Genomic DNA, 21,692 nt, shown 5'->3' with positions numbered 1-21,692 from the left:
TGCCATGGTCAGGACAGTGGTTTTATCTAATCCTATAATGCCATTCTTACTTTAAACCCATTATCTTCCTTTCCCTTGATTAAGATGGTCATGAAGTTTCTTTGCTTTCCCCTGTGCAGGTTGAATATTCCCCATTTTTGATGAATTTGGGCCTGTTAACGTTCTGAATTGGAGCCAAACAGTTGGTTAAGAGAATCCTACTGCACAATCTTAAACATTTTCCTTTTTCAGAGCAAGCATAAAATCTGTGTTTCCTCTGGGGGAAAATTAGCTTTTTGAATCTGATAGGAAAACCAAAGCTGGTTTTTCCAGCTTTGTACCAATACAAAATCTTAACCTTTCCTTTCTGGTTTTGCCAGTACAGTGACTGGTGACAGTAGTGAATGATGAACTAGAGCCATTGGGAGATCCCCAAGTCTTCCCGAATCAGTAAAAAAAGGTCACATTGTATTCAGTGCAGCCTTTAGCCTTTTTAGTGTGTTTTATTGCAAGGAGTTCCCAAAGCCAGCCATTCCTTGAAAGCTGCAGTTTGCAGCTGAGTCACTAAGGGGTTCTTTAAAAATACAGATTTCCCAGCCCCACCTCCTGGAGATTTGATTGAGTGAATGAGTGATGACCAAGAATCTACATTTTATTTATTTATTTGTTTAATTTTGTAAAAATGTTTATTTTATTTTTGAGAGACACAGAGCATGAGCCGTGTAGGGGCAGAGAGAGAGGGAGACACAGAATCCAAAGCAGGCTCCATGCTCCGAGCTGTCAGCACAGAGCCCAATGGGGGGCTCCAACCCACCAACTGTGAGATCATGACCTGAGTGAGATCATGACCTGAGCCGGAGTCAGAAGCTTAACTGACTGAGCCACACAGGCGCCCCAAGAATCTACATTTTAAAAACCATTCTGGCATCTATTTCCAAAAAGGTCCCCAAAGCGATTCTGATATGCAGCCAGGTTTGGGAGCCACTGTTGCACTGCTTTGAAATTCTTTACAAATGGTAGTCCCTTTAAAAGCATCATTATGGTATCCAGGATGTTTGATTTGCTAGAAGAGCCCATTTCCTAGTCATGACAGATAACAAAGAGCTTTTATAACTTTTATGTAAATTACTTTACAAAGAGGCCCCGCCCTCCCGCTGTATTATCTATCTGGAGTCATGAGGGAGGGTTGGTGAAAGTAGCTTCCTTTATTTCCTGAGTGGACAAATGAATGATAATGTGGAAACGACTGGAGGTCTGAATCGGTAGTCGAATCTAGTTACGATCAGTGTTGGATAGGAGAGATGCCTGGGAATTCTCCGCGTGTAGGATTTAAAAATAAAGCCAACTTGCCAGATGTTTCACTGCTTCATAGCCAAAGAGCTTTATTGAAAATAATGGAGGCTTAATAGTCAATAAAATTTAGTCACGGGTCCTTTGCGGAGTTCATGGAAGGAAGCACAATTGCTGAAGTACAGAACCATCCCAGTTAAAACAGAATTGGGGCACTCAACATGTTAGGGAATTAAACTTGGGAAAAGTGTAACAGTTGAGGAAATAGACAAACCTGGTTTTGAATCCCAATTCTTCCACCTCCTGGCCTCTGCTACTTCAAGACACGTTCCTTAATCTTTGTCAGCTTCATTTTCTTCATCCCCAAGATGAAAATAATGCCTGATGGGATTGTTCCGTGGATTAAAAGAGAGAAGATCCATTCTTTATACATTGCAGGCAACTCCGTGAATGTTCACTTCTCCTACTTTCTGCTAGGATTTCTATTCCAGAGGCTTAAGATGTCTTTCTAAATCTGGCCTTCTCTGTATCTCTTTCCAGGAATATCTACTCTGTCAGCTCTTTTAGAGAGTCTCTGAAAGAGTGAGGACTAAAGTTAGGAACTGGATGATATGGGTAAAGAAGATGAGTCATAGGACACTCAAAAGTGTTTTTAGAATGAGAGGAGTATAGGCATATATCCAGAGTTACTGTTTGCAGAAATGAATTAATGCCATCCAAATTCAGCCATACGTATCTATCTGGGTGGTAGTGCGCGGGCACTCACGTCAGTCTAGGAGGCTGTAAGGGTGGCCCCGTTAAGTAGCAGCTGACATCCATTTCTTCCCTCATCTCCCGTTCTCCCTTTCGGTCTCTTTTGTTTCTCTTTCCCTCTCTCCTCCCTTTCAAAGTGCCCTTCCTTTCGACTTGCCAATCATGCCCCAGTAATCACAGGCCAGGCCCCTGAAACTCCAGGCTAAAAGAGAGGTTGCTGGTTGCTAACACCTGTCTCCCAGCTAAATGAATAGGCCCTTTTGTGGGCAGGATGTTAAAAAAGCTGATTAGTACAATACTGGCTTAAAGGACCTATTAATGATACAGCATATGTAAATCAGAGAGTGATTCAAAGCCATTTTCAAGATTTCTTCCTTATACCATATATTTATTTTTTATATTGAATTATGATGTTGGTTGAAAGTTTGTGTCTAAGCCATGAATCTGTTTATTGCCCAAACAGACTAATTTTTGTCATTTGATTGGGAATCATTTATATTCTAAAGAAGTTTCTACCCTTAAGGGCCTTTGTATTGTTCAGCAAATGTCTAACTGGTGTGTAATACAATTAAAGTTTTGTTCACTGTGCTGCTGACATAATTAGTTTAATTTCTGCTCCTTATATATTTCTCTTGGCAGCTGGGAAATTAAAATACTAGATGTTGCATAAAACTGCTTTTTTGAGGGGGTGATTTTACTGTCAGTTGAATGGACTTAGGCCCCAGGGTACATTTTTTAAGATGTCTTATTCAACTTTCCTGTAATAGTCTTCTTTCTCTCCATAGAATTAATGTATTAAGGCACATAATTGGCTATTTAAGCATTCAGAAGAGACAATGTTTGGCCTTTACCCCATGATTATATTTTTTCCTTACATCTCTTTTGAGGAAATGTGTGTAATTTTTGAAACCTCTAAGTATATTACACTTACACGAGCATGTGGACTTTTGCAAAGACTGGAGAGTGGAGTGGGTTTCTCTGATAAGGTGTATTATTTAATGCCCTCCCCAAATCACCGCTCTGTTCTTTTTAGATCATAGCGTTTGCAGACCTGATGTGAAAGTGGAGAGGCTGAGCTGCCTGGCAAATCCTCCTCACAATTTTTCTATGATACGTTTCACAGAAATGGCTCTAGTCTTCAGGAACAGAAGTTGCTCTCGAGGAGACTTTACATTTAATTACTCTAATCCGCCCTCATTTCCTATAGGATTCTTGCAGAGATTCTCACCAGGCTGCTGATTTCATGGAGTCATGACTTTACACAGGTTTTTAGCTCTGTTAAGGCTTCCAGCCTCTTTTTGTGTTGTTTTGTGTTTTTTTAATGGAAAGTGACCTTGGTCTGGTAATTTCTCCATTGTCCTCTCCTATAAAAAGATAAGCAAAACCTTCTTGCAATCTCAGCAGCCTTTTTCAGCAGCTACCCCTCGTGCTGATTTTGAACTTTTAAAAAATTTTGTTGAGCAAGTGTTACTTGACTTTTTAAAGCTGCCCCTCTCTGGTGCTGGGGGCTAGGCCCCCATCTCCCGGTTTAACATGCTCAGGCCTTCTGGAATCGCGTATAAAGACCCGATTTCATTGTCTCTGGGTTGTGGAGTGGTCAGGGCTCCCTAGGACAACTGTTTGTTTCCCGCAGTCCAGTTCTAAAGGGAGGGGAAGCCCATCCCCATTTGAACTACCAGGAGCCAGTCTGTTCCCTGAAAACATTTTAACTGCCTTGATCCTCTTGAAAGAAATGCTGCCTAGTCATCCTGAAACTTACAGGAAGTTAGGCCAACTGGAGGCTCTGCTGGCCTCTGAGTGGTTAATGCAGTTCGTTAGTAATCAGCACCATTGTTTATTTGCAACTGCTGGATTATGTTAAAAGACTTGCAAAAAAAAAAAAAAAAAAAAAAGCTTTTCTTAAGTAAATGGAGCATCCTTCTCTCCCACCCCATCTTCTTCATGCTTTACTCATTTGCTTTGGAAAATCTTTCCAGTCTCAGTCCAGATGACAGGCATACAGACGAACAGCACAAGATTTGATCCTAAAATGTATAGAAGTGTGTTGTCCCTCCAGCATTTTCTGTGAATCTTACCTTTTTTCTTTATGATAATGTTTAAGACATCTGCCTGGGAAATAGCCTCATCCTATTTCTGCTTCCAACCTTTTCCGAGGTCCTGAGTCAGTGGGTCCACAACCAATTAATTATACCTCCTCTTGACCATGGTAAACTATTATTTATTGGTGTGGAAGAAGATTCACCAGAGCATAAGGCTTTAATCGAAAATGCTGGACAAAAGGAGCATTCTAGTTTGGAGAAAGAGAGCAGAGTGTTTTCTAGGGCTTGCTCTAGCAGCAGTAGGTCAGCTGAAGTTCAGTTAGTTGGAGGAATGTTTAGTCAAGGATGGTTCTAGGAAGAGGGGGAATTGGTTTTTTTGTAAAGTAGCAGCCATTGTTTGGGCATTTGGGATTTTTGGAGGGGTGAAGAGGAAGAGTTAGGGGCTAACATTTTGTACAGTTGGAAGAAGGTGGCAGGAAGAATTGCGGATGCTAGGACCCTCTCAGCCCATAGCGGGAAATTCTTAGTCTTTCAGCTTCTCTCCTGTTTGCCTTGGTTTCTACCTTTTGGGCATGACTGGACTTCAGGTACCATTCTTGGTCATTTTATTTACTGATGGAAGAATTTGCTTAATCATTCTGAGTGCAAGCTGAAGTTTGCCTTAGCCAGTGTTTGCTACGGGGCGGGTGGAGCGAGGGGGTGCCTGAATATTCCCAGAAAGCTTGACAAAGGCCACTCCACCTTCCTTACTGCCCTCACCGTATAGTTGGACCCAGCACTCCAGATGAATCTGAATCCTCTACTCCCATGCCCACTGGTCTGATCCAGTTAGGTGTTTCCTAACTCTCTGGGTTGTTGACACAGTTGCGGACCAGCAGCTTGATGAATAGGGACAGTGAGCCAGCCAGTTAATAGGGGACATAAAAATGGTATCATTCTGCCACTTCACCTCCAGATGATCTTCATCAGATTCTTAAACTTTGTGTGATAAAATTTTTGAGGGGTGCCTGGATGGCTCAGTTAAGTGTCTGACTCTTGATTTCGGATCAGGTCATGATCTCATGGGCTGGGTTTGTGAAATCAAGCCTTGTGTTGGGCTCTGTGCTGACAGAGTGGAGCCTGCTTGGGATTCTCTACCCTGCTTGCAGGCACATAGGCGCTCTTTCTCTCTTTTTCTCCCCACCCCCTGTCAAAATAAATAAATAAACATTAAACATTTTTTTTCATACAGCATATCAACATGTCTTTTGTAGTACCAAAACTAATACTGAAAGTGAAAATACACTGACAATTATATTTAAATTGGTTTTTATTTGAGATATAGGCTGTCCATACCTGCACTGTACCTACTTTTGGAAATGCTCATAAACCGTAGCCTGAAATCCTCCTTGTCTCATCTTTTTAGAAACAACACAAACATAAAAATAAGCCACTGGTTTTATTTGGGAGGGATTGCAGAAAATTCAAGAGTCTCTCTCCCCCTCTCTCCCTACATCCCTCTCTCTCCCCATCCCTGCTTGCACTCTCTCTAAAAACAAACAAAACAATTTTGATGTCATAACGTACATATTTACATGTATTTTAATTTACATTTGATCTTCCCAACCAAACATCATTTTTTTTTTTTTTTAACTTCTGTGCCCAACGTGGGGCCCAAACTCACAACCCTGAAATCAAGAGCCACAGGCTCCACTTACTGAGCCAGCCAGGCACCCTCACCAATGTCATTTTTATAAATGGGGAAAAGTTGGGGCATCTGGCTGTCTCAGTTGGTAGAGCACGTGACTCTTGGTCTCAGGGTCATGAGTTCGAGCCCCACATTGATGTAGAGATTACTAAAAAAAAATTTAAAAATGGGGAAAAGTTGAAATTTGTTACATATTACAAATATTATAAAAGTGTATTAGGGGCGCCTGGGTGGCTCGGTCTGTTAAGTGCTGGACTTCAGCTCAGGACATGATCTCATGTTTCGTGGGTTCAAGCCCTGCGTCGGGCTCTGTGCTGGCAGCTCAGAGCCTGGAGCCTGCTTCAGAGTCTGTCTCCCTGTCTCTCTGCCCTTCCCCCAATCACACTCCATCTCTCTAAAAAATAAACATTGAAAAAATTTTTTAAAAACATTAAAATATGCTTTCTGTAAGTTTTAATATACGAAATTAAAAATATTCTTTACCTAAGATAATTTATCAGGGATTACACACAAATTGTAACCTTTTTTATTCCTAAAAACATTGCTATAATATATAAAAATATATGGCTGATCTCAAACTTTAGTGTGCCCCATAATCCCCTGGGCACTTGTAAAAAAAAATTCAGTTTCCTGCTTCTTAGCCTAGACTTATACAATCAGTGTTTGGGACTGAGGCTTGGGTTTCTGACGACCATAATGATGATGGTGGTGGTGGTGGTGGTGATGATGCTGAGAAATTCTGAAATTACGAGGCTGCCTTTATTTTGCAGAGGAGGAATTTAAGGCCCAGAGGAGCTTAAGGCACTTTGAATAGCATTGTTCTAGGTGGTTCTGAGGACATTGATAATCACTGTCTTCCTCAGCTACCTGTTACCTGTAAATGAAACAGCCCTGAGCTCCCATCCCTGCTTGGGGAGAGAAGTTCCATCACCTGGTGATTTGCTAATTCAGAACCACAGTGTTACTACTTGGAGATTAGGTGAGGGATACTTACCTTTAATATGTTTAAGAATAAGTCAGTACAACTTGCATTTGGTGCCTGGATCAGGAGGGATGTTTACCTCTTTTGACTAACCACTAAAAAGGAGTTTTCAACCTCTTGGCCTAACTGTGAGTAACTTTACTCACAGTTAATAAAACCTGCTTAAAAGTGTAAGACAATAAAATATGGGGATGTGCAGTTTTTTTGAGGCACTAAAGTTTGCGGTGCCTTTTTTAGAAGCCTTTTATAAGTAGTCTAGGAACAAGTCTTCCTAGTTTGTGTTGCTGTAATGTCAAAATGAATGTTGATATGGAGCAGGGGGGGATAATCTCTGCAGGCTTTGCATCCTGGTTTAAATTGCCTAGTTGGATAAAATGTCAAATTTGATAGATTATTGGAGCTGTTATTTTGGTGGTTAAACAAAAATGAAACTGTTTGGATGTTCTCAAGGAACACTGCTCCCTGTGTCTGGACTTTGCACTGGAGAAAGTTTCAATTGTTCAGAAGCAATACTAGTTAGAAAATGCAGCTTCTGTGGCTCCTAGCACAGCTGTCTAAATTACCAGCTCTGTTGGGGCCTTTGGACAAGCATTGTTGAACACTTTTGGAAACAATTTACGTTTCTGATTCCAAAACGTCTTGGCTGTTCTCTGAATGGTTGGGAAACCTAGAAGTGGAGAAAGGTATGGCATTGTGTCTAGATTATTCAAGTCAAAACTGTTTTCTGTAAGTGTCTCTCGAGACGAACAAATGTCTCTTGCCATCTTTCTGACTGGGGTGGGGTGGGGTGGGGGTGGGGGGCTGTAAAGAGAGTGTTGACTCCCTGGGCCTTTCTTTCCTAGTTACTGACTATTCAGTAGGATGGCATGTTGTCCGGCAGTGTGCCACCTACAGAGGACTTTGGTTATTATAACCTTGATTAGGAAAGAAGGATGGAGAACATGAGTGTGAGGATACAGATGTTTTTGAAAGTCTGTGCCTGCTGTGTGAAGCCTTGAATTTGCACTTTGAACATTTGATTTGGTGAAGGACATTATAAAACTGTCTCGACAAAACAGCCCCCTTTCCTATTGAAATCATATTTTGCCCATGAGAGTTTGGGAAGCATTAGGCCTGCTCAGCAGGATTTATTTTACTCATTCCGTTGTGTAAAATGATACTTTTTTTCTAAATAGAATTGTATGCGTTGTTTGGTGGGAGTCAGGGGAAGGCTTACTCTTGTCTAAAAGTATGAGAGAATTTGGTGGAAGACTGATGAAAAGACTGACATTTCTTTTGCTGTGTTATACTTGTCTTTGTGCCATATTTTACCTGTATAAAAATTACCAACACTCCCTGTGTACTTGCTGTGTGCAGGGACTTGACTATATGAACTTATTTCATCCTCCCAACAGTTTTACGAAGCATGGGTACTAGTTTCTCTGTTCCACAGATGTGAAAACACTGCACAGAGAAGTTAAGTGATGGGTGCAAGGCCACACAGTGTTTGAACCCTTCTGGCTGTGAAGTCCAAGCTTTCAACCACCAGGCTATAGTGGCCACATGGTCCGTTGACACATCCATTGCCATTACTTTTCAGAGTATGTCTTCAGAAGTAGGTTCTAGTTCATATAGTGGTGGGCTTTGAAATTTCTTATATGTGGGCCTCTTTGTGTGAAATGGTATTTAAAAAGAGTATTAGGTGCCTGGGTGGCTCAGTTTGTTGAGTGTACAACTTGGTTTTGGCTCAGGTCATGATCCCAGGGTCATGGGATCAAGCCCCACTTGGGGCTCTATGCTGAGCATGGAGCCTGCTTAAGATTCTCTTTCCCTCTCTCCCACTCTCCCTCTCTCCTTCCCTCTGCCCCTCTCCCCTGCTGGCTCTCTAGCTCTCTCTCTTTTTTAAAAAAAAAATTTTTTTTTTTTTAACGTTTATTTATTTTTGAGACAGAGAGAGACAGAGCATGAACGGGGGAGGGTCAGAGAGAGGGAGACACAGAATCTGAAACAGGCTCCAGGTTCTGAGCTGTCAGCACAGAGCCTGACGCGGGTCTCGAACTCATGGACCGCGAGATCATGACCTGAGCCGAAGTCGGCTGCTTAACTGACTGAGCCACCCAGGCGCCCCTCTATCTCTCTCTCTTAAAAAAAAAAAAAAAAAAAAAAAAAAGATGTTAGCAACACTTGTTACTTACTAGTTTTAGTTCTGTTAGCACTGAAGTGTTGTTTCATGGTTTATTCCAAATTCTAACATTATAATTGTATTTTTAAAAATTTATTTATTTTTTTTGAGAGAGAGAGAGAGAGAGAGAGAGAGAAAGTGGGGCAGGGGCAGAGAGAAAATCCCAAGCAGGCTCTGCATTGTCAGTACAGAGCCCAGTGTGGGGCTCAAACCCACGAACCATGAGATCATGACCTAAGTCAAAATCAAGACTCGGATGCTCAACCAACTGAGCCACCCAGGTGCCCCTGTAATTGTATTTGGTGTATAAACCAGTCACCCTTAAAAGCACATTTGGCTAAACAGCTAAAGCTTTGGCTTAGAGAAGGATTTATTGATGGCTTTTCATTTTTCAATTATTTTTTTTCTGGTGGGGGCAGTGTCTTCCTGTTTGTCACTAGGCCTCAATAAATTGCCCTCTACATAAGACATGTAGATATTCTGACTTCCTGTTGTAAATGATAATGGAATAAATGGTGATAGACCATTTTCAGGAGGAAGTCCTGATCAGTATGGAAAGTAAAACTTTGCTCTCTGGGCTTGAGACACATGTCCTGCTTCCCCTACGTATGAAACCCTTGAGGACTGGCTTGAAGAATCACAGAAGAAGCATCATTTAATTTTTTTCTGCTAACCTCTCCCTCACATTTTTGGAGAATGCTCCTGAGACTTTTGTAAGGAAAGCTATTTGTAGTAAGAACCCTGTCACATGTGAGGTGCCCTACCTGGTAACCACGTCTTTCACAATTTCTTTGTCTTGTTGCTGCGGTGTTCAGATGCTTTTGATTTCCAGCAGGGTACTTTCGGCTGAATGCTGAGCTGAAACTACAGCAGAATTCATTCTGTATGGGTTACTTCTGCCTTTTGGCTCATTGCTTATGGCTCTGGGGGAGCTCAGACGGAAATACAGGGAGGGATGAAGCACAGGTAATGCCTGAAATGTATTTCAGGTGGTTGGGCCAGCAACTGATCCATGCTTAGAGAATCTTTTTTCTTTTTTTTCTGGCATGGTAGGAACTGCAACATAAGAAGAAATGTGCTTTGCTTTACAAACTTTTCGCCTTTCTGGGTTCCCCGTGGTGATTGGACAGTTGAATGAGTAATTGCACTTTTATAGTCACATCATCCCTAATCCTTGGCAACCAGCGATCTGTTCTCTGTCTGTATAATTTTGTCATTTCTGAAATGTTATGGAAATGGATTCACAACAATATGTGACCTTCTGAGATTGGCATTTTTAACTTAGCACGATGCCTTCCATGCAAGTTGTGTGTTGTAGTAGCCCGTTCCTTTTTGTTGAGAAGTAGTGGATGTGCCACAGGTTTTTTTTAGCGATTCACCTACTGGTTGTTTCCAGTTTTCAGAATGTAAATAAAACTGTCACGGACATTTGTTTAGAGGTGTTTTGTGTATACAAGTTTTAATTTCTCTAGATTAAGTGCCTAGGAGTATAACTGCTGAGTCGGATGGTTTATATATGTTTATTATTTTATTTTATTTTTATTTATTTATAATAAAATTTTTATTTTATTTTATATTTATAATTCAAAAATGTCTAATTTATACTTATGTATAATTTAAAAATGTTTATTTTATTTTATTAATTTTTACTTATTATTTTAATGTTTCACTTACTTTATTTTATTAATTTTTATTTTTTTAATGTTTTATTTATTTTTGCGAGGGTGTGAGTTGGGGAAGGGCAGAGAGAGAGGGGGAGTGAGAATTGCAAGCCTGACAAGGAGGGGGGGGACTTCAAACTCATGAACCATGAGATCATGACCCGAGCTGAAATCGAGTTGGATACTTGGGGGCACCTGGGTGGCTCAGTCAGTTAAGTGTCTGACTTCAGCTCAGGTCATGATCTCACAGTCCATGAGTTTGAGCCCTGCGTCAGGCTCTGTGCTGACAGCTCAGAGCCTGGAGCCTGCTTTGGATTCTGTGTCTCCCTCTCTCTCTGCCCCTCCCCCATTCACGCTCTGCCTCTGTCTCTCAAAAAGTGAATAAGCATTAAAAAAAATTTTTTTTTAAGAGTTGGATGCCTAACCAACTGAGCCACCCAGGTGCCCCAAATTTCTGGTTAGTTCTTTAGAAATTTGCCTCAGTGAAAATATCCTTAAATATGCTGAAAATTGATTTTACAATGGCCCTACCATCTTATTCACATAGCTGTTTTTTTGTCAAGTGACCTTAGGTACCCCACTTCTGGTAATATTACTTAGCTTATGTCACTCATTTAAAAATACTAAAATAGCACGAGAGTGTAATATAAGGCAGGAGGTAAACCCCATCCTTATCAGAAGTAACTATGAAATGGTTTTAAACTTTTGAACTATATGTGTTTTGTATCTTTTTTCACTCTATGTGTATGTATATTCTGTGTGTGTGTGTGTTCGTGTTCCCATAGTCCCCATCTGCTGTTGTGTTAATGCTTTTTTTGTTTTCAGTGGAGAATGTATTATGGGCATTTTGGCTGTGATTTTTTTTTTTTAAGTGCTTCAGCTTGGGATAGTGTTGTTTTCCTTTTTCTAACACCTTTTGTTCTCTTATAAAAGGCATGAGAGGTACCTTTGAAAGACCTAAACAAAATGTATTTTATTCTTCGTTACATGAGTTTGGGTTGAAATAAGGTTGTAGCTTTATTTGCAAGGAAATCAGCAGAATTCTTGATGTTGGAATCTACCTATCCACTTTATTATAAGTAATGCAAGTTTCATTTTATGAACCTTGAGGGAAGCAAGAGCTGTGAGCACAATAATCTTTGGAGAACGTACAGTCCTTTGGGTATTAGCCTACTCATCAGGGGCTTAATCAGATGGAGTGTTTTCTTAAGTGCTACTGAAATGCACAGTTCAGTCTTTATTTTGAAATCTCTCCTGTCTACTGTCTCTCTTCCATTATTTTGATTACCTTGATGGGACATTCAAGCTGTGCAGCCTTACTCTTTTATTTCCACAGCCTACACAAGCCAGTTTGAAGATTAACTGTAGGTGAACAGGTAGTTTTATCTACTTGGCCAGAAATCACCCATCCAGATGAGACACATGTCAACAGAGGCCCCATAGACTTGGGCACCTGCGAGAAGGTAACTTAAATCTTGTGGCATTTTAGTGGAAACCAAAGTGAAAAGTCAGAAAGTTTGACTTATGGGAGGCAGGGCATGGGTATGGGAGGTGGCAGGGAGTAGAGAGAGAAAGAGGAGTGTGTGTGGATGTATTTAAAGAGGAGAGTCCAGAGGTAAACAGTGAAGAAGAATTGTGAATTCAGGAAATCCTCAGAGTTGAATTACAGAATCTTTGGTCCGAGAGGGTGGTTACTGGGGAATAGGACGTGAGCCTACTAGTCACTTCATTATGAAGCTATGGGAGTTGTTTACGTGATGGAGTTGGAGGACAAGGGCCTGTCCCTGCCCTTCTTCTGTATTAACAACTCAGGAGAGAAAATGAAGAAATAGCTTTGTAAAGGAAATTACACTATCAGACGGTTCCCACATTTCCATCGCCAGGTTTCTAAATTGAGCTGCCCAGGATAGCAGATTGGTCACATTGCTGACTTCCTTTCCCCCCATCTTGTTATTAGGGCCTCCCACTGTGTCCTGTCAGCTTAGGATTCTTCCTTTTCCCGCAGGCTTGCTACTTTTTCAATTCCCTGACATTTAGGGATCTAGTATTTCACTGTGACTGAGGTAGGCAGTTGCTGTACCCTCGATATTGGATACCCTTCTGAACTATTACACCGCAGTGGATAATCAAATGCCCACAATTACATTATAGACCAGATTCTGGTCACTGTACCATCAGGGACAGACTCACATCACGTGCCCTCACACAGCTGGTTGGGGGGGGGGGGTGTTGTTTTGCAGCAAAGTGCTGTGAAGCAGGTTCCCACACCTGAACATGAAAGTGGCTCGTTAAAGATTAAAAGGACTGCCTGGTCCTTCTGGCCCCAAGATGGAATGATCCCCGGCATGGCGACAGCCTCTGTCTCCCAGGAGAGGCCATTTTATACAGGAGGTTTGTGCTTCCAAATGTTACAGTAAGCCTGCATTGGCTGATGCTGTGGTGATAAGTTGGCATTTGGGTACTCTCAAGACATATGAGCTATATAGCATCCCATGGTTTGAATTTCTGGGCAAAACTGCCTCATCAGGAAGTCAAAAGCCTCTACTTTCAACCTGTGCCTTTTGGGAGGTTTTATCCTTTGTTTTATTTGACTATTCTGTTGAGTCAAGTGAACTTTAATCTTTACAGCCATAAAAATTCCATTAAGCCCCTTGTACTGCATCCCAGGTGTGAAAGTGTCTCAGTATAACGACTGTGGGTGACAGCTAAAATCCTTAAGAGTAGTTAGGGTAATAATTGTCTCTGGAGGCTTGAAGAAAATAATGGTCCAGTTGACAAAATAAATACAGTTCAGTTGTTGTATACTTGGTGATTCTTGTGGGTAAGAGGACTAATGTCTGTGGCATACTCAGGGAGACCGTGGCTCATTTTGGTGGTCTTTGAAACACAACTTTTCATTTTATTGTAAACAGTGCTCGGGGAACATAGCTATATGACTGGTATCTCAAAATATTTGAGTCCCACCTGCATCAGAATCATGTGGGAGCAGGAGATGATTATTGAAAATTCTGATTCTGGGGCCTCTCCACTTGGGCTAATCCAGAATGTCTGAGGGACTCGGATGAGAAAGAATTATTTTCAGTAGGCACCCCTGTGGATTCTTAAGTACCCCTAGAGTGGATTCTCGAGTATCCTAAAATTTACTCATTTTTCACATTTAATTTCTGTGATTTATTAGACGATAGTTGATGCTCATCTGTCTTTTTTGAAGGGGAAGTACTCTATGGGGCGCCTGGGTGGCGCAGTCGGTTAAGCGTCCGACTTCAGCCAGGTCACGATCTCGCGGTCCGTGAGTTCGAGCCCCGCGTCCGGCTCTGGGCTGATGGCTCAGAGCCTGGAGCCTGTTTCCGATTCTGTGTCTCCCTCTCTCTCTGCCCCTCCCCCGTTCGTGCTCTGTCTCTCTCTGTCCCAAAAATAAATAAACGTTGAAGGGGAAGTACTCTAGTTTTTTAAAAAAGGTTAGAAGATCCTAGAACTCCAAAGATGAGAATTTGGCAATGTCCCTAATACTCAACAAGCTGAGGCAGCCACTGGTTTCTGGAGACTTGGATTTATCAATTCAATCTCTTCTCCATAAGAGAAAGGATATGGACATTAATAAGATTAATTTTGTTGAAAAGAATAAATGTGCAGTATCCTGTAGGATGTTGAGGAGGGGAAAGTAGGTAAAAGGGAGATGATTAGAGGAAAAAGTGAGAAAGGGAAAAGATTAGTTAATAAATGGTAAAACGTTTAACCCAGTTTTAAATTACCGACACTTGGGGTGCCTGGGTGGCTCAGTTGGTTAAGCATCCGACTTCAGCTCAGGTCATGATCTCACAGTCTGTGAGTTCAAGCCCCGCGTCGGACTCTGTACTGACAGCTCAGAGCCTGGAGCCTGCTTCTGATTCTGTGTCTCCTTCTCTCTCTCTACCCCTCCCCCGCTCATGCTCTGTCTCTCTCTCTGTCAAAAATCAACATTAAAAAAATTTAAAAAAATAAATAAATTACCAATACTTGAATACGTGTTCCTTGTTAAAACAAAAAAATTAAAATTCTCGCGAAACTAAAAATACCTCCTGGATCTCCCATTGCAGTTCCCTCCCTGATGTGTGTATCCTCCCATATCTTTTTGTATGTATTTGGTAATTCTCTATGGATTTGGAAGATGACAGAATCCAGAGATGTGAATTTTTTTTTCTCTTTTGACACCTGGCTTACTTAACGTTTGTAACGTTAAGATCTCTTGCAGAAAAAAAAAGGGGGGGCCTATAAATAGCATTCCATATTCCTGTTCAAGAAAAACAGTGAGTGTGATATCACACACACACACACACACACACACACACACACACACACACACTTAATCTCTCCTGTGACCACCCATAAAATGTACCTTTAGGTGAGGAATAACTTGTCTGAGTTTTAACATAATGCATTGAGAGAACTTAATAAGCACAAAGCCACAATTATTTTTCTTATTTCTCGTTTTCATATAACCTCCTAGTTTTCATATAACCTCATAAAACTTCAAGTGCCTGAAGCCATTTGTTCAGATTTAGCATCTTTTGAAAGCCCTAAATCAGTGTAATCCTCAGCCTTTCCAGTCTAAAAGAAGGAACTGGGATGGGTATGTATGGTTATATTTTGGGGAAACTGATTGGAACTGTACAGAATCCCAAACCGGGAAATGATAATCTGCCATATTTCTCTTCACCTGCTAATGGTGTTTATTTTAGCAGAATTAGGAGATTCTCATGCTTTTGGCCCCCGTGTTGCTGTTTATATAATTTATATTTACTTCCTGGGTATAGTACCATCTGAATTTTCTCTTTCTTTTTTACAGTTACTAATATAGAATGAGCCAGAAGCCTCTAACAATAATGTTTTTTCCAAAAGAGGTTTCATATTTGTCCATTACTGTACGAACCTTGAGAGTTGCTCCATACCAGAATGTTGTTTATCATCAACTACAGAAATATTTCTTAAAATGTGGTCCATGAGATAATGGTTGTCAGCTGCTGTAAAACGCTTTTATCATTTGAAAAGAACTAATTAACACATACTGTAGGAAAACTTCTTTTAAACAGCCATTTTCTGAAAAAGAAAATGCTGAAAGGGAGGAAATAAAAGAGAGAACATTTTATAAAACCTTATAAAGCCCAGTGTGGCTATCCTACTGGAATAATGTAATTAAGGGGAATTAAGCAAGTTGGATAAATAACTTTTTTTTTCTTTAACTAGACCCTTGAAAAGGAATAGAATTAAGTAGCATAGTTATTAAACCCAAAATCTGACGGTCTGCACATACATTTTAATTAACCTAATAACATTTACTGAATGACAGGCTGGGCTGGTAGTTATATCCAGAGTTCATAGCATGTGGGATCTGCCTTGAAGGATGGACAAGGCTTGGAATGGGAGCCTTGAATGCCCATGCTAAGGAAAAGCTGGTAGCCGTGGGAAATTTTGAGCAGGCAACAGAAGGATCTGATACGAAATCTCGTTTCTTTCTTATCAAATGAGAAAACACAGAAAGCAAGGGCTTAATCTTTTGTTTTCTTGGTATAGCACCAAAGCCCGTTCTAGCTGGTCAGGGCAAATTGAATAATAATTAATAGCTGTTGATGAACCATTCATTCTAGAATTGATTATTTAATAAGCTGGCCAATAAATGAGAATCGACCTAGATTTAGGGATTTTTAAATGTAAGTGGTAATACAGTTTTCACACACTCCTGTATTCCTTAAGCATCTGGTAGGTGTGATGGTGGATAATGTAGCTTAAGCTGTGTGTGGCAGCTAATTAAACAAAAAAGCCTTCAGTTATTTCTGTCTTAATTTGAGATTTTGAATTGCCTAAGGAAATAGAAAGGTCAGAGAAGGCCTAGTAGGGAAAAAGAAGAGTGAGCCTGGTCATAGCTGACAAATTCACTCTGATGATTTGACCAGCTAAGGATGACTGGGCAAGTTCCGGAGTCCTCTGACCCAGATGTTCTAATTTGTAAATGCAAAGTGACTTCTTTATCAGCCACTCTGGAGAAATCTTCAGGGTTGTGAACCTGCTACCTTCTGTAATCTTGCTGCCCTGAGCCCCGGGCTGTTCTCAAATGAAACTTTGGAAAGTGACCACTGGAGCCTTCCAGGTAAGGGCTCCAGAGGCAGCCGAGCGACCAGCAGGAGGGCCATGAGGAAGCTGCCCCCGGTAATCAGCACTGGATTTAAAAAAAAAATCAGTGGGGCGCCTCTTCTTTTTCGAGGTTGCACTTGATTGTGGTTGGCTCAGGCTGGGTTGTTTGGGAAAGAGGAGTTTTGCCTAGCATGAGTCAGCACTGCCCTGGGTAAACCGCCTGCTCTGTTGCAATCTCGCTTACCAAAGATACGTCCCCAGGCGGCACCATTCACTCTGCCTGAAAGCTGCTGCTGTTGGCTCCTGAGATGAGCTCATCTGAAATGGCTCCAAGGACCTCAGCGGCAGGAACTGGAGGCAGCCTGCTCTCTGCTGTGGTAATGTTTTGAAACAGGCAAAACCAGGTAACCCCAGACTGTTTTCTCTTAGTTTCATTTTCATCAGCTAGACTGAGCTGCAGGACGAACTGGGCCAGTCCTTTGTTTCAGAAGTTCGTTAATGCCTTAACAATTTGGATGTCTTAAAGTCAGTCCTTCAGTCCTTTGGAAGGGGTCTGAAGGGGAAAAGTTTCACTTCATTTGGGATCTGGATGTGGTTTTAGACCTAATTAGACCATTTATTACAGAAACCTTAGAGAAGCCAAACACATCAGGCTTACAGCTTTATCCATCTTTTGCTCTTATAGTTTCTGTCCTATGTTTTTTGAGAAGCAGTTTGGTCAAACTGAACCGTTATTAAAGGAAGAGAGAGAAGCAAAGGTATTTTATTATCTACCTAATCATTGGGAATATCGAATTATAGGGAACACTGTCTTATCAGTGAGTTTCCATATTTCTGAGGTACTATGAAGCACCTCTCTTCATCCCTAATTCTGATCAGACTACTATTCTCTCTCCCTCCTGCTCTTCACTTCTAACCTTGTTTAAAAAAAAATTTTTTTTAATGTTTATCTGTTTTTGAGACAGAGAGAGACAGAGTGCAAATGGGGGAGGGGCAGAGAGAGGAAGACAGAATCTGAAACAAGGCTCCAGGCTCTGAGCTGTCAGCACAGAGCCCGATGCGGGGCTGGAACCCATGAACCGTGAGATCATGACCTGAGCCGAAGTTGGACGCTTAACTGACTGAGCCACCCAGGCGCCCCTCTCATCTAACCTTTTTAAGTCTTAAGTCTCAATGCTAGGCAGTTGCCCCTCTCAAAGTTTGCTTCTGCTCCTTCCAGTTCCCCCCAAGTGGCGCATGTTCTTTTACCTCAGGCCTTTAAGGCCTTTACATAAGCCAGCCGTCTCTAAAACACCCTGCCCCAACTTAACCTAGCTACTGGCTTTAGCCCGGAAGTCACTTCTTCCACAAAGTCAGAATTTACTCTGACCATAGGGTATATCAAGAATCACCGTCTGTTTTCTTAGACTTCTATCCATATTACTTGGCACATGGCTTTTCAGGGTAGAATGAGGAAGAATGTATAGTGTACTTCCTCAGCTCTGATCCTCTTACCAAACCGTTTGTTATTTCGGCTTCTACCCACATTACCTTGCTCGTGTTTTCCTGAAGAACCCAAGTAAACTCCAGATTACCAAACCCAGTGTTGTGGTTTTAGCCTCCACCTTACTTAATCTCTGCTTGGCATGTGGCAGTGTTGAACCATTCCTTCCCTGCCACCCCCAACCCTCTTCATTTGGCTTTGAGGCTACCTTGTCTCTTCTGAGTTTCCACAGTGTTCTTCTATTATTTCTTTGTATTCTCTTTTGACTATCCCATAAATGTTGAGATACTCCAAGGCTTTGCCTTGCGTGTCTTTCCACTCTTCCCCGTAGCTTTACTCCAAGGATCTCAAATATACCCATAAATTCAGCTATCCTCAGTATGTCTTACCAACCAGCTGTCTGTCCCACGCTTCAGATCCTTATTTCCAACTTGATAGACTTTGTCCAACTTGACAAACCTACCAGAGTGTTCAAAAGGCATCTTAAATTGTTACATACATTATCTCCACTACCCAGTATCAGTTATCTGCTTGTATTGCTGTAGGTTTGAACTCTGTTAATGATGTCTACCAAATCTTCCTATTCATACTTTTTAATGCCTCACATCATCTAAATATGCTAAATCCATGGTTGCTTAAACCCTTTTGATTGTATTATTGGAGTACTGTTTCATGTGTGGTTTTCCTTCATTTCCACTCTATTGCATTACTGTACCAGAGGTCAGAAAGTAGCCATTTTGTTTAACCAGTCCAATGGCTTAAAATGTGTGTAAATAGTTTTAGGCAGGGCCTGCACTCTTCAATGATTACAGGTAACTGGGATGCCTGGGTGACTGAGTCATTTAAGCGTCCGACTTCAGCTCAGGTCATGATCTCACAGTTCATGAGTTTGAGCCCCACGTCAGGCTCTGTGCTGACAGCTCAGAACCTGGAGCCTGCTTCAGATTCTCTGTCTCTCCTCCCCCTTCCCTGCTCACGCTCAGTCTCTTTCAAGAATAAATAAACATAAAAAAAAAAAAAAAAGATTACAGGTAACCCTTCTCCCAGATGTTAAATACTAAAGATATCACATTTTACCTACTTTGCCTCCAGGAATTTGAGTTTATAACTTGTGGTTGAGACCCTTATCATATCTTTTTTTTAAGACTTTATTTATTTATTTATTTATTTATTTATTTATTTATTGTTTTAAAAAGTAATCTCTACCCCCAATGTGGGGCTCAAACTCACAACCCCAAAATCAAGAGTCTCTACGACTGAGCCAGCCAGGTGCCACCACCACCCCTGCCCCCTTATCAAATCTTGACTGGGCTTTTGCCACTCTACCATGGGTCTTTCTCTGCTCCTGTCTCCTTCACATTGTTGCCAAAGTTATCATCCTAAAAGCCCAAATCAAATCTTTTCATTCTCAGGTTTTCAGAGTGCCATTGGTTCCCTGTTACCAACTTATTTTGATAGGTGAAATCCTTCACAATTTGACCCTATCCTACCTGTTATTGTTACCTGTCTCATCTCCTTCCTGTCCGCAGTCATTTCTCTCCAGCCCAACCCCTTCCCAACTTCTCTCATTTTCTGAATCCCTGGTTATTGCACTTTCTTCTAGGACTCTGTGTCTTTTTCTGGTGGCCTCCCCCTCAGACTAGCAAAGTACTCATCCCCCAGGAGACTTACTTCATATGTGAAACCTTCCCTGCCTTCTTCAAGTAGAGTTATTCCTCCTTATTTGGACTTCCACGGTTTATTATTTGGTTTCTTCCAGTAGACTGTTGAATTCCTTGACTGAGCCTGTTCCCTGGCCTAGATCCTGACACCATCAGACAGTGTTTGAAGTGGGTTCCCAGGGTCCAGCCACTAGTCCAAACATTTTTATTAGTCTTGGCAGTATTAGAAAATTCATAAGCTTTCTTATTAGGTGGAAGCTTTTTAGTTCCTATTAGATGAACTTGAGCCCATGGTGCCTATTCCATATATTTCACCTGAAACCATCAGGTAACCATTCAAAGTTGATTTGAATATTTCTTGGGCTTGCTGAAACTTAGTTCTACAATATCACCTACCATTTTTATATAGTACTTTACAAAATTATTTCCCTTGTATCATTTTATTTGATACCTACAATACCCCGTTTTGGGTAGGCTTTATTTATCCCTATTTTACTGGTGATTATAAAGCTACATTTGACATTGAAGCCTACATTCATGTGATACTTCAGAGAGAAAATGTGTTTTTACATTGCTTTAAGCAACTGGTTTGTCTCTTTGTAGTTAAATATACCCTGTTGGGTTTTACAAAAAAAAAAAAAAAAAAAAAAAAGGTGCCTTTGCTCAATAGGCAAGTGCTAAAGATCTTGCCTTTTACAAGACTGCTTTGCCATCAAGGTGGAAGGAGGTACCCTGAGCCCGCCTGACCTACAGAAAGGCCTTGACTGTGGTTAGAGACCTTGACTGAAATTAATGGTGTGCCCACTCCAACCTCAAGCTTTTCTGTTGTGCTTCCTATATCTAGAATTTGTTAAAATCTATTTCAATAATGGAGTGTCAAACCAGGTTGATGAGTGAAGGGAGTCGGCACAAGATGGAGTAAGCTCAACTTTAAGAGCCCAAAAGTTTTCGTAATAATGTCAGCATATGATTGCATTTGTAGGGTAATAACTTCTGTGGTGCTAACATGCCATATTTGGGACTGTGTGGAATTTGAACCAATACGATGAACCATAGAGCAAGGAAATCTCTGTTAGATGCTGGCATGTGACCTCCAATTTTTGTCCCCCTGCCTGCACTGCCCCAATGTTTGAGAGGATAAAAATGATTACAAAGTTTAAAAACAAGTCCTATCATTGTAAGTTTAAGAAAAAAAAGGAATGATTTTAGCCTACTGAAGGAAAAGCTAAGGGATGGCATGATTACCATCTTAAAGTAGAAGAATAGTTTTTGCCAGGGGGGTTTTGATTAATTGTTCTTTGGTACTTCAAAGATCTAAGAGGAAATGGGCTTAAATTGAAGGAGGAGTCATTGTAATGAATATGAGGAAGATTTTCTTGATCATCCAAGTTGGGAAACATTTGAATGATTGCTAAAAGTGTTGAATTTCTGACGATTTCAGTTTTTTATTACCGTGTAGCAAATCATCTTAAAATTTGAGTGGCTTCAAATGGCAACCATTTTATTGCTTATGAATCTGTGAGTTATATTCAGGGAAGCAGGGCATATTGCTTTGCTCCATTTGATTTGACTTGACTGGGGGATCCAACATGGGTTCACTCACATACGTGGGCCTCTCTGCTAGCTGTTAGCTGAGACATCTTGGTTCTCCTCCATGAGTTCTGACACTCTCTTGGTCTCTCATCATTCATTAATCAAAATCAGGCTCCTTTTACATGGTGGTTGGTTTCCAAGGTGGCCATAATGGAAGCTGCAGGGCCTCTTAAGGCCTAAGCCTGGGCATGTTAATCAGTATCTCCTGGAGGGTGTTGGCACTTATGAGACAGTCTATGTCCTTTCTCTCAGATAACCTTAAAATGAGGGTGGGGGTTGAGAAAGGGAACAAGAC

At 41.1% G+C, this 21,692-nt stretch overlaps 1 protein-coding gene across 9 annotated transcripts in view; it reads left to right on the top strand.

Moving 5' to 3' along the window:
• RFFL (ring finger and FYVE like domain containing E3 ubiquitin protein ligase) overlaps positions 1–21,692 on the top strand; it is a 66,041-nt gene that overhangs the window by 3,274 nt on the left and 41,075 nt on the right. For 3 of the 9 annotated variants that reach the window (XM_047831768.1, XM_047831761.1, XM_047831762.1), the window contains exon 1: positions 16,922–17,064. The exons of 4 other annotated variants lie outside the window; for them this stretch is intronic. The gene's annotated coding sequence lies outside the window, so the exon portion shown is untranslated. Of the gene's footprint in view, positions 1–11,888; positions 12,016–16,921; positions 17,065–21,692 lie in introns of those variants that run through there. 2 more of the 9 variants (XM_047831770.1, XM_047831763.1) reach the window with 1 other exon arrangement.

This window comes from Prionailurus viverrinus, chromosome E1 (genome assembly GCF_022837055.1).
Source record: "Prionailurus viverrinus isolate Anna chromosome E1, UM_Priviv_1.0, whole genome shotgun sequence".
Taxonomy (NCBI): Eukaryota; Metazoa; Chordata; class Mammalia; order Carnivora; family Felidae; genus Prionailurus; species Prionailurus viverrinus.
The sequence above is the reverse complement of the archived record's forward strand: the minus strand, read 5'-3'. Positions and strand labels throughout refer to the sequence as shown.